Below are 13,822 nucleotides of genomic sequence, written 5' to 3'. Positions count from 1 at the left end.
ACATTAGATTTTCAATAGACATTGGAGACKAAACATAGTTTACATGTCAACAATCTAAGCCAACAAAGTCTGTTTTGCCCCATAGTTTTGCACGCGTCGGTTTTGTTGCAAAACAACCAACCTGTCTATTGAGGTTACAAAACTGTTCAAAGAGCCAAATATGACATTTCACATCACATTCAAAAAGAGAAGCAAAGCAAGAGGCAAAATGTTATACCAATTTCTTTTAGACTTTATTTGTTCCATTTAAATGTATGCATCTCAAGTGGACATATTTTACATAAAACCCATAGCCTCCGGGAATTGTCTACACACATGGATTAGACTCAGCCACGTGGGGAGCAGAGCAGGAGTACAAATCGGAAGACACCATTTAAACTTGGGGGGGGGGGGGGGGGGGGGGGGGGGGGGGGGGGGTGGGGGGTTTCGTGCCAGGCGCCGAACACCGCCAGTATCAGTCAGCCCAGTGCTCGTTGTGCAGAAGGGAATACTGGGAAACATGGAGAACTCAATGCAGTGGGCCTGGAGAGAGAGAGAGAGTGAGTGAGAGAATGTGTGCAGGAACAGAAAAGAGGTAGAGAAATTAGTTTCAGTCATACTGGCTTAACATCTGCCTCCCTGGCTAGAGTGGATAGACTGGCTGGCACACCATAAGCCAGGTCCTGCAGGCTATTCAAATCAAATTGTATTGKTCACATACACATGGTTAGCAGATGTTATTGCGAGCGTCACGAAATGCTTGTGCTTCTAGTTCCGACAACAACTACCAAATACACACAAATCTAAGTAAAGGAATAAGAATATATACATATAAATATATGGACGAGCAATGACATAGGCAAGAGGCAATATGCAGTAGATGGTATAAAATACAGTATATACATATGAGATGAGTAATGCAAGAGATGTAAACATTATTAAAGTGATTAGTGATCCATTTATTAAAGTGGCCAATGATTTGAAGTCTGTATGTAGGCAGCAGCCTCTCTGTGTTATTCAATTCACATTCCATGAGTGTGCCCCAATATTCAGCGAAGCATTTCCTGTGGCATTACAGAAAGTCCATTACTGGACAAAGAAAGGTTGGCTTTAGTGTTTTAGGAGTCTTATCAGGACACAGCGACCCTGCATGTGAACTTACATTTCCTGTGAGTCTAGCTCCTCCTCTCCTCACGACGCCTCCGCTGCACTCTTCAGACAGGCTGCAAACGCCTCCATCAGATCCTTACAGTCACCGCCCTCCTTCACACTGCAGAGAGAACACAACCACATGGTTAGGACCTCTGAGGTGGGGGACCTTGGATCCTCTCCTCCAATGCTAGTAACAGTTTGACAGAGATGTTTGAAGCATTTAGATAGGTTGGCATCGAGCTCAGCACCAAATGATCCCTGTCAACTCAACTAAAGATGTTTTGGCGTCAACCTGGTCCTACCCTGTCCCAGTATGACCTTTTCTAAGCAATGCTGGCATTCCTCAGATTGAACCAAGTCAAACTGGTCATACAGACAGACACTGCCCTCACTAAAAGGAGTGAACTGGTTACATAGGTAGAGAGTGTTGGCAGACTGGTTGAGGGAGATTATTTCAGGAACTCGGCACCAAACAGCGGGCAGACACTGACACAACGCATTAGGGTGATGGGGCGAAAGGGACCGAGGGAAGAGAGGAGGGAGGCGGTAGAGAGAGAGAGAGGGATAAACCCATCTGTGAGGGAGGGCGGACATCAGGGAGAGCGAGTGATTGCGTGACGGCGCAAAACGGATGACGAAAAGTATGGGTAGGAGGGCAGAGACAACAGGAGTGGATGGATTGACTGACATGGCTGTCTGCAACCCCACACTACCTCACCATTCACCAGGGGGCATTTCCGGGTGCACCTGCACCCCCCCCCCCCTCCCTTGGTTCCATGCCTCCCCCCACCCATCCCTTGTCACTGGCTGATCTCAATGATGTAACTCACAGCTGGTCTCTGCAGATTAAAAAGGTTTATGCAGCCGGTTGCTGGGGGGGGGGGGGAGAAGGGTCGTTTGTGAATCTGTAGTGTGTGTGTGTCAAGTGAGTCACTGAATGCATAAGAGTGGTAAACGTTGTGCGGTAGGCAGAGGCATGGGGGGAGGGTGGGGGGAAGTGATGCGGAGGCAGCAGAGATGACCCAACAGCAGCACAGAGGACCTGGCTCTGAGGCTGTGTGGCCAGATAATCCATCCACCATAAACACCCCCTGCTTTTACCACAGAGAGGAAGTGCTAAAAGACATAGATATGACTGGACCAAACCTACTATGAGAAGCAGGGGTGATAAATCCAAAACAGGCWGCCATTTTAATAATGAAATGACATTGAACTGTAATGGAGGGAGGGAAGGGAAAGAGGGATGGATAGAAACACATTCATTCTGCCGTAGCCCGGGGCTTCGTCAACCAAGCAAACCAATTAGGCTTCGTTATGTAATGCTGCCTGAACAGGACAAAACTCCCCTGTCTGTCCGGCTTCAGCTCCACACAAATCATTGGGGGAATCCTTTGTGAATGAACCAAGGGGATAACTTTTGGGGTTTGAATATACTGTACATAAAAAAATATTAGTTTCAAGTTAAAATCTTGGGATTGAGTGATCAACATGCAAGAGTCATCTGCCGCAGAGTGTTAACTCTGGGCATCATAGAGGTTGCAAAGGCAGCGAACGGTGACATCACCGTGATAGCGATCACACAACATGAGGAGGGTGGGGGGCATCAGTCACGTTACGGCACCGCCCCCATGTTGGCATGGCAATGGACACCGACAACTTTAGCGCGCATCACAGAGCAAGTTAAAGAGGGTAGGATAGGGTGGCAAGGGCTGGGTTTGTATGGGAGGAAGATGACCGATCAGGTGGTTGGACTGGTGGAAACACTGCCTTTACAATCATGAAATTAAGATGTGAATTATTTAGGGCTGTCGGGCCACTAGTTGTGCGTGGGTCAGCGGTTTGTTTATTAGCAATTGCTAATAACCTGCCCGATTTAGATACGTTTCTGCTTATAATTTCCAACATTTTGGTAGACTATTTGTTAGTCAACTTGTCTGTAATTAGATACATGCAGCTTCTCTTCTGTCATTAAACAGTTGAAGTCGGAAGTTTACATATACTTAGGTTGGAGTCATTAAAACTAGTTTTTCAACCACTCCACAAATTTCTCGTTAACAAACTATAGTTTTGGCAAGTCGGTTAGGAGAGTAATTTTTCCAACAATTGTTTACAGACAGATTATTTCACTTCTAATTCACTGTATCACAATTCCAGTGGGTCAGAAGTTTACATACACTAAGTTGACTGTGGCTTTAAACAGCTTGGAAAATTCCAGAAAAAGATGGCATGGCTTTAGAAGCCTCTGATAGGCTAACTGACATAATTTGAGTCAATTGGAGATGTACCTGTGGATGTATTTCAAGGCCTACCTTCAAACTCTGTGCTTCTTTGATTGACATCATGGGAAAATCAAAAGAAATCAGCCAAGACCTCAGAAAAAAAATTGTAGACCCACACAAGTCTGGTTCATCCTTGGGAGCAATTTCCAAACACCTGAAGGTACCACGTTCATCTGTACAAACAATAGTCCGCAAGTATAAACACCATGGGACCACGCAGCCGTCATACCGCTCAGGAAGGAGATGCGTTCTGTCTCCTAGAGATGAACRTACTTTGGTGAGAAAAGTRCAAATCAATCCCAGAACAACAGCAAAGGACCTTGTGAAGATGCTGGAAGAAACAGGTACAAAAGTGTCTATATCCACAGTAAAACGAGTCCTATATCAACGTAACCTGAAAGGCAGCTAAGCAAGGAAGAAGCCACTACACCAAAACCGCCATAAAAAAAGCCAGACTACGGTTTGCAACTGAACATGGGGACAAAGATCATACTTTTTGGAGAAATGTCCTGTGGTCAGATGACAAAAATAGAACTGTTTGGCCATAATGACCCTCGTTATGTTTGGAGGATAAAGGGGGAGGCTTGCAAGCCGAAGAACACCATCCCAACCGTGAAGCACGGGGGTGGCAGCATCATGTTGTGGGGGTGCTTTGCTGCAGGAGCGACGGGTCACTTCACAAAATAGATGGCAGCAGGAAAATGATGTGGATATATTGAAGCAACATCTCAAGACATCAGTCAGGAAGTTAAAGCTTGGTCGCAAATGGGTCTTCCAAATGGACAATGACCCCAAGCATACTTCCAAAGTTGTATCAAAATGGCTTAAGAACAACAAAGTCAAGGTATTGGAGTGGCCATCACAAAGCCCTGACCTCAATCACATAGAAATGTGTGGGCTTTACTGAGAAAGTGTGTGCCGAGCAAGGAGGCCTACAAACCTGACTCAGTTACACCAGCTCTGTCAGGAGGAATGGGCCAAAATTCGCCCAACTTATTGTGGGAAGCTCGTGGAAGGTTACCCGAAACGTTTGACCCAAGTTAAACAATTTAAAGGCAATGCTACCAAATATTAATGTAAACTTCTGACCCATTTGGAATGTGATGAAAGAAATAAAAGCTTAAATAAATCATTCTCTCTACTATTATTCTGACATTTCACATTCTTAAAATAAAGTGGTGATCCTACCTGACCTAAGACAGGGAATTTTTACTCTGATTAAATGCCAGGAATTGTGAAAAACTGAGTTTAAATGTATTTGGCTAAGGTGTATGTAAACTTCYGACTTCAACTGTATGTTGCCCTAGAAGACTAAATAAATCCTTGCTCACCAGAATGTCATACATCAATAAATGATTGCTTCAATCCAGTTGACATTGGTAAAGTTCTGTCATCTCTGCATCTTTTGCAGAGCAAAGATGTTTAGGGACCGGGGAGAAAATACAATTTTAAAAAAAGAGAAAGATTGTGCAAAATCTCCAAATCAGCTGTTTGATCGGTTTCAAGGGAATATACTGAACCAAAACATAAACGCAACATGTAACAATTTCAAAGATTTTACTGAGTTTCAGTTCATGAGGAAAATCAGTCAATTGAAATAAATTCATTAGGCCCTATTCWATGGATTTCACATGACTGGGAATACAGATATGCATCTGTTAGTTACAGATAACTTATTTTTAAAAATGGGCCTCAAAATGGGCCTCAGTATCTCATTGCGGTATTTTTGTGCATTCATCTTACCAATCGATAAAATGCTAATTGTGTTAGTTGTCTGCAGCTTATGCCTGCCCATACCATAACCCCACCGCCACCATGGGGCACTCTGTTCACAGTGCTGACATCAGCAAACCGCTCGCCCACACGACGCCACACACATGATCTGCGGATGTGGGGCCGGCTGGACGTACTGACAAATTTCCTACAACGTAGTTGAAGAGGCGGCTTATGGTAGAGAAATTAACAATCAATTCTCTGCCAACAGCTCTGGTGGACATTTCTGCAGTCAGCATGCCAATTGTACGCTCCCTCAAAACATCTATGGCATTTTTTAACAAAAGCGCATTTGCGGAAAAAAAGCACATTCGTTGCACAAATGTACCTAACCATAAACATCAATGCCTTTCTTAAAATCAATACACAGCAGTATATATTTTTTAAACCTGCATATTTAGTTAAAATAAATGCATGTTAGCAGGCAATATTAACTAGGAAAATTGTGTCACTTCTCTTGCATTCAGTGCAAGCAGTCAGGATATATGCAACAGTTTGGGCCGCCTGGCTCGTTGCGAACTGTGTTTCTTCCTAACAAAGACCGTAATTAATTTGCCAGAATTGTAAATAATTATGACATAGCATTGAAGGTTGTGCAATGTAACAGCAATAGTTRGACTTAGGGTTGCCACCCGTTTGACAAAATACGGAATGGTTCCGTATTTCACTGAAAGAATAAACGTTTTGTTTTCGAAATGATCGTTTCTGTATTTGACCATATTAATGACCAAAGGCTCGTATTTCTGTGTGTTTATTATAATTAAGTCTATGATTTGATATTTGATAGAGCAGTCTGACTGAGCGGTGGTAGGCAGCAGCAGGCTCRTAAGCATTCATTCAAAAAGCACTTTCCTGTGTTTGCGAGCAGCTCTTAGCAATGCTTGAAGCACAGCGCTGTTTATGACTTCAAGCCTATCAAATCCCGAGATTAGGCTGGCAATACTAAAGTGCCTATAAGAACATCCAATAGTCAAAGGTATATGAAATACAAATGGTATAGAGAGAAATAGTCGAAGCGTCATAATCCCTATAATAACTACAACCTAAAAACTTCTGAACTGGGAATATTCAAGAACTGGGAATATTAGACCACCAGCTTTCATATGTTCTCATGTTCTGAGCAAGGAACTTAAATGTTAGCTTTTTTATATGGCACATATTGCACTTTTACTTTCTTCTCCAACACTGTGTTTTTGCATTATTTAAACCAAATAGAACATGTTTCATTATTTAATTGAGAATAAATAGATTTTATTTACGTATTATATTAAGTTAAAATAAAAGTGTTCATTGTTCATTCAGTATTGTTGTAATTGTCATTAGTACAAATACATAAAAATCGGCCGATTAATCGGTATCGGATTTTTTTTGGTCCTCCAATAATCGGTATCGGCGTTGAAAAATCATAATCGGTCGACCTCTAGTTTTGAGTATTAAAGATAATATGGTCGACAGTATCTGAATTGGGCTTCAATAGTGAGTGCAAACTGTATATATAACGTAGGCTGTCCTAATGGAAAATAAGGGATGCTTAAAAAAGGGCACCAAAGAGACCAGTACACTAAAGAAAAGAGAGTAGGGACACGGAACCAACATCATCCAGCTTGTGAGCAGCGCCCAACATTTAAACAGCTTTGAAGTTGGTTACTGGGCCTGTCTGAGTAGGGAACTAAGAGTGACCTAAAGTCACGACCCAGTGAAGAGTTCAATGGCATTGGGACGCCTGCGAGTGAACAACTATGGAGGGAACTAAGGGAAGGCCCACAATGACAGGGATATCATTCTAGGACCAATACAAACATTGTCTGAGTCTCAAATGGTTCACTGGGCTCTGGTCAAAAGTAATGCACTATATAGGGAATAGGGTGTCATTTGGGACAGAATAATTATCTATGGAGCAGGAGGAGAAGATAGATCAAAGCTATGATAAAAATAAAGAAAATAACTGCGAATSACTTGGTTGGTTTCCAGTTGGAACCCTGTTGTAGCTACGGGGTCTCGAATTGCGTTGACAGTGCATACCATCCAAGTAAACCATACTTTCTGTCAAGCAGAGCAARCACACACGTCTATATACAAGCCATCGGCCAGGGTCTGTGTGGCTGGCTAGAGTGTTGGCTGACAAGTTACACACAGTTAAGGAAGACTCCCAAAGTTACCACAGAACCACATTTCAAAGTACACAGCAGGACCCATACAGGTAGTAGACATCCTGTAACATTTTAATGTTCAAAGCGGCCGTTAGTTATCCGAGTCATACATTTACACGTCTAACTTTTAGGTCTCCATGTCCTGACTATGAGATACACTACATACCCTGGGTAACGAGGAGGTCAGTAAGGCACCTACAAAGCACACACAAATACCAGGTTCAAAGGTCAGTCAATGCAGGTTCTAGAATGGTAAGGCCGGGGGCCGCAAACTGAGCTCAAAGTGCTTTCCAGAGGACTTGTTTGGCCCAATACCAAACTGACCCCTAGACCCTAAGGCATGTGTACTTATGGATAACCAAGGGTTATACAGGTGTAACCAACAACATGACATTTGTTTGAGTTTGAAGCCGTCAAGGTGACCCCTCCAACTAATCCATGTCTTTCTAGGTGACATGTCAGGGCACGCCAAGCCAGCCAAGATGGCCGCAGTCAGCTGTGCATCGTGTGATGCCGTTTAAAAAATATATACAGTATGTTTGCAAGTTCCAAGGGAAGTCGGCAACATGATCATGATCTACGGCCATAGGACAGGACATGGTATCCTGGACGTTTACACACCAATCCATGCGTGACTATTTAGGATTCATGAGTGGAAGCTCGAAATACATTGTCCTGGTATACATTACTCAGTCAGCCCTCTGGTACAGCTAGCTACGCTGCCTTCAGCAGGTCCACTGCCATCACGTGGACCAGGTTACAGGATACAGTACCATTTGAGCTCGTCAATGACAAAACCCCAAGGACCGYGAGGTTAACAGTAGAACCCTGGCCTGTAGGTTAACAGTACAACCGTTGCCTGTAGGATTAACAAAGTGTCCTGAAAAATTGCACCCATACAGCACAGGGCCCTTGACTMATTTTCAAAGTAGATGTGATTTACCGTGGCATCGACCAGGTGCTGTACACTGTACAAAAAAAATTATTATAAAAAGAAAATGCAATATATGCCCTTGAYMCAAGTGTTGAGAAAGCCTTCATCTAGTTTCTAATGCAAAATTGACAAATTATAAAATAATAAATGCTGAGGTAAAGGGMACTTGATGCAAAGTGAACTATAGTAGAGGCCTACAACGTGCATCAACACTACACTACATTCATAAAAGGTGCCATACCACAAACATAGGGAACTTAATTCAATGACATTCAATTGACCATGACTCAAGACCGCTATAGGCCCACTGAAAATGTTACTAAAACAAAACTTTACATCCAGCAGCCAACCTAGCCCATCCCTAGCATGCCCTGCAACCTACCTCCCCCTAAACCCTTATCTCATCCCTCACACCCATCGGGCAGGACGTATCTGGCCTATACAGCCTAGGACACGCCATGGCCTAGCCCTAGCCTATCCTAGCTCCAAACCCTGCAAMAACACATCAAAATACAACACCAATGGTCAAGATGCGTCTTGGTTTTGGTGCAATGTCAATGTGACRATTGACAGAGTTGAAAACTGCCGAAGGCGAGAGTAGACACGTTACATCAGCCATCGAACCGGGCTTTGACATTGCACTGTCATTGAGCCCTCACACACACACAACCATCCAGGTTTCCTGTGTCTACGCATTTCTAGAGATAAAACCATTAATAATCTCACTCTGCACTAATCTTGCAGAGGGAGGACAGAAGGGGGGGGGGGGGAATGTCCACACCTGTCGGGACACCGAAGCAGTGAGTTAGCGACGGCTAACGCTCACACTCAGCGCTGTTGACACAGCAAGGCCAGGGAAGCTGAGCGGGGACAGACATGGCAACATAACGAGGGGGGTGGGGTGGGGGGGCAGCGAGCGGGAGAGAACATGACGTAGGCAAATTCCCTGCCTTCGTTCAGGCGTGTGCGAGAGACTCTGCCGTGCTTTGACCCCCAAGACCCCTACGTGCGGACCCCACATTACACTACAATAGGACCCCCCCTAACGACAATTTAAATTAATGTTACATTTAGAACATTGGAATTCTTCCATCACCATGCACTGCATTACTCAACTGTTCCACCATTTTATCATGGCGCAACACAAGGATGCCACACAACATCAGCTCATCATGCACCGCTATAGCCTGCCTCTAAACCTGCAAGTGAGGGGGGGGATTCCACTAGCCGCTTCAAATAAACATAACTCGACACTGAAATCCACTTGGATTACACTGGGAACCTCCAAGTGAAATGCACTAGAAGCACTGCGGCTTTGCCATGTCCATCCATTGAGTTGGAAGCCATGGATGGACATCYCGGAGACGTTGGTCCCGGTGGCAATGGAGGACACAGAGAAAACCACAGCTGTCCGTACGGACACTCACCATTTGTCCAGGTCCGCCTTGATGCTTGCACATGCGGCAGGGACGGGGGCCTCAGCGGGAGCGGCGATCTCGGAGTCTGACATGTCTGTAGAGTTGCCGTGTGTGGGAGTGTCTCCTCTGTACGCCTGTGGGTTGAGTGTTCCAGAGAGAGAGAGAGGAAGAGAGTGAGAGGAGAGAAGAGAGCAGAGGAGCGTGTTAGTGGGAGGGGCAAGTGAACACATGAGGGGAGGGGAGAAAATGTAACGGGGCAGGACACATGTGAAAATAAGGGTCAGCTYAGTGACCCAGACAAAGTTCAGAGGGAAAACAAATCAAGTGGAAAAATGGGGTAGAKTGGAGATGAGTTCAATAGACTAAAAATGACACTTCAAATATCATGAAAGGCCAGATGGATACCCTTAATGTTCATGTAGGCCTACAATTCATGCACCAACGATGTGGCAGTTGGCAACCCATACCAACAACCGTGTATTAAAGCAGCGGACAAAGCAAAAGTGATATTTTTGCGCGCACTTCGCCACAGAAGCGCACGTTTTGGGGCCCGTGCGCGCACACGAATATGGAGCGCTGAGCGCAGCAGAAGGAAACATTTTTAAATCCATCAAAGCAAAAGGATCCCTGCACGACCCATGGACGAGTGCCACCTACTGGCCTGTTCAAGAAATGACGCACCCACTGTAGTAATGCCTGAAAAGGTCACCCCAAATAATGATGGATAACGTATACATCAGTTGGTAAGCAAAGCACGACTCCTAMAATTAGCCTATAGCTAAACTTTAAACAAGTTTTTCTAAACATGAAGATTTTAACTACTAGTCAGTAGTACATACAGGAGTTTAAAAAAAATCAAGCATGTTTAGGCTATTGAACATAATGGGCGTGTTTGAGGGGTAAAGCGAAAGCAACCGACTGCAGACAAAAGTCGAGGAGTGAAGTCAGGGAGGTGCATGTGAGACGTCCGAAAGTCAGACACTAATGTGGTTTTCGACCAGCAACATCAGACCAACATGACAGTTTTGCCATTGTTCATAAACGTTGTTCTTTATAATGTCGAAATAAACATGGCTCCAACCGCCATATCACACACTCACAATGCGTGTGCAAAGTCCGCGGCCCTTGCAGAGCAAGGGGAACCACTACTTCAAGGTCTCAAAGCGAGTGACGTAACTGATTGAAACGCTATTAGCACGGACCACCGCTAACTAGCTAGCCATTTCACATCCGTTACACTCACCCCCCTTTCGACCTCCTCCTTTTCCGCAGCAACCAGTGATCCGGGTCAACAGCATCAATGTAACAGTATAACTTTACGTCCGTCCCCTCGCCCATACCCGGGCGCGAACCAGGGACCCTCGGCACACATCAACAACTGACACCCACGAAGCATCGTTACCCATCGCTCCACAAGAGGAGTCCRATACAAATGGTGAGTGTCCGTACRGACAGCTGTGGTTTTCTCTGTGTCCTCCATTGCAGAGCAAGGGGAACCACTACTTCAAGTCTCAGAGCAAGTGACGTCACCGACTGAAACGCTGCTAGCGCGCACCACCGCTACCTAGCTAGCCATTTCACATCGGTTACACAAGTGCAGAAACTTGCAGTCACATATTCATGACCTTTGATCATATGATTTCTGTAAAGCTCATGCAGTCCACATGTCAACGCACTTAAAAGCGGTTACCAACGACGGTCCCCGACCAGACAAAAGCGATCTGCTCGAACGCTCCCWTTTCCTCGGCAAAGGCGGCAGTGTCAGTGAGGCCCAATTCGCGCCCTTGCATGAACAGATCTATAGGATTCTCAAGGGCACGGACATACAACCGTCATCTTCAAAGGCTACCGGCAGAAGTCAGTGCCATAGTTTGATAGCCAATGTTCAGTAACCATAAACGTGTTTATAGAACATTAAGTAACCAAACCATTATCTCCCCGACCATGAACGGTTACGAACACATGTAATATTAATCGAGCCTGGGCAAGGTTGTGCAATAAATCTAGATGAGTAGCCTATATCGAAGTAGACTACACATGTACAGGGTGGGGGAGACTACGGAAATTAATTTCAGTTCGTGTTCAAACTCCGTGATAAACTTTCATAAAACTGTAATTCTTTGGTGTTATATTACTCTGTATTTGTCATGTCACTTTTCGTTGTTGTTGTGAAACCCTTAATATATATATATTTTTAATTGTTCATATATATATTTTTTTAACTGTCGTAATTAATTCAAACAYACTACTTAAAATGTTACACTCCAAGGAGGACATACAGCTAAAAATACAATTTTTGCACGGGGTGTGCACATTCTGCTAAGCAAAAACCACAATCGTTTTAACAATACACAGGCTAATAGCATTGACTCTATGTAGGCTACAACACAATTCGAAACGCATATTTAATAAATTTACTGTCAAGCATTTGCATTTTGGCAGCTGTCATTGTGACCAGTCACATAAACCAAAAGCCTAAACACAGGAATGTGGCACATGGAGCACAGGTAACCCTTTTGCAAACAGTCCATTTAACAGTTTTTTTAACCGAAATATTCGCGACTCAAAAAAGAGGAATGATAAATAAATAAATGATAATAAATCTCAAGTCTAGGGCCTACTTGTGCATATTTCAGGCAAACAGGWCAAACCGCAAACATTTCCCAACCCTTCATCCAGGATGTCTTACCTGRTCCCCCTGTAGTCAGTATCAACAGACGCTATCGGCTTTGCTTTATAGGCTACCTGACCGAGACCCTTGAATCCCCCCCAACACACCAGCAACCAATTACAAGTAGTGATGGGTCGTTCGCGAACGAGTCAGCTCTAAGAGCCASCTCTTGTAGGTGAACGTTGGGAGCCGGCTCGCATATCAGAAGAGCCGAATCTATWTATAAAATATTTKTAAAATTATGAATAATCAAAAGATTTAAATGAATAGAATWAACTAATTCAAAGAACGAAAAAAGAAATAATATAATATAGGCCTAAATGCTCAAGTGCACACACATTCTTTCTGACTGTCTGCTCAGAATAACAGCCTCACCTGTCGTCATAGTCACACACTTAGCAGCCAAGGAGAGAGAGGAAGGACAGCTGTGAAAACAACAGCTGGAAAATGAGTCGGGAGMACAGTAGCATTTGGATGCATTCKAATAATGTAGACAATGTTAGAGCACAGTGTAGAATTTTCCAAAACATATTATCATATAAAGCCGGTTCTACGCGCAACCTACACCGGTATATGCGAACTGTGCACCCAACTGTGAAGCTAGCTGTAGCGGAGCTTCGAGAAACTAGCGGGTCTGCTAGTGATAGTGGTGGAGCCAGCACCTCCACACGTGGAGATGTATCCACTCAGTCAAGTAGGCCTACTCCACAACCCAAAGCAACGCAGTCTTCTATGGACCAGTTTATACCAAAGTCCATGTCTGTAGCAAAACAAGGCCAAATTGATATTGCATTGGCTAAAATGATTGCCACTGATTTCCAGCCATTTTCGATCGTGGAGGACAGAGGTTTTAGAAATTACAGTAATAGTCCAAATCCAATGTACACAATTCCAAGCAGGAAAACCCTTTCAAAATCACTTATTCCACAACTGTACAAGAGCACACAGGCTTCAGTGCGGGAAAGAGTCCAAAAAGCTACTGCAGTTTGCCTTACCACTGACTGCTGGTCATCAAGGGTAACCACTTCTTACATGTCGGTTACATGTCACTTCATTGAAGATTTTTCGATGTCTAGCTGTCTTCTGGACTGCTTTGAGTTCAGCAACAGACACACCTCAGAGAACTTGGCAGAGAAACGTTGAGAGTGGCAAGAGAATGGTAAGTAGATGGAAAAGTGGTCTGTTGTGTTAGCGACAATGCAGCTAACATAACCAAAGCCCTGAAAATGTTACAATGGACCAATTATCCATGTCTTGCCCACACAATCAACCTGATTGTAAGAGATGCTCTGAAGGTGATGAAGCCTACTGTGGACAAAGTGAAAGCAGCTGTGGAATACTTCCACAGGAGCACAGTAGGTGCTGAAAAACGAGTCTACACAACGCCAGATGGGGATGCCTGAGCTGAGGCCTAAACAAGACTGCACTACAAGGTGGAATTCAACATTTAAATGTTGAAGCGGTTT

General features: G+C 44.1%; 1 long non-coding RNA gene across 2 annotated transcripts; it reads right to left on the bottom strand.

The window, feature by feature from the left end:
• Positions 1-239: 239 nt before the first annotated feature.
• LOC111979908 (uncharacterized) lies at positions 240-12,464 on the bottom strand. 2 transcript variants are annotated; one of them, XR_002879399.2, is made up of 4 exons: positions 12,375-12,464; positions 9,695-9,819; positions 1,142-1,249; positions 432-522 (listed from the first exon to the last, which is right to left on the bottom strand). It is a non-coding gene; the product is annotated as an uncharacterized lncRNA (long non-coding RNA). The 2 variants fall into 2 exon arrangements; XR_002879398.2 differs by lacking the exon at positions 12,375-12,464 and having other exon boundaries at positions 240-522; positions 9,695-9,850.
• Positions 12,465-13,822: the final 1,358 nt, after the last annotated feature.

Source organism: Salvelinus sp. IW2-2015, linkage group LG20 (assembly GCF_002910315.2).
Source record: "Salvelinus sp. IW2-2015 linkage group LG20, ASM291031v2, whole genome shotgun sequence".
Classification (NCBI taxonomy): Eukaryota; Metazoa; Chordata; class Actinopteri; order Salmoniformes; family Salmonidae; genus Salvelinus; species Salvelinus sp. IW2-2015.
The sequence above is the reverse complement of the archived record's forward strand: the minus strand, read 5'-3'. Positions and strand labels throughout refer to the sequence as shown.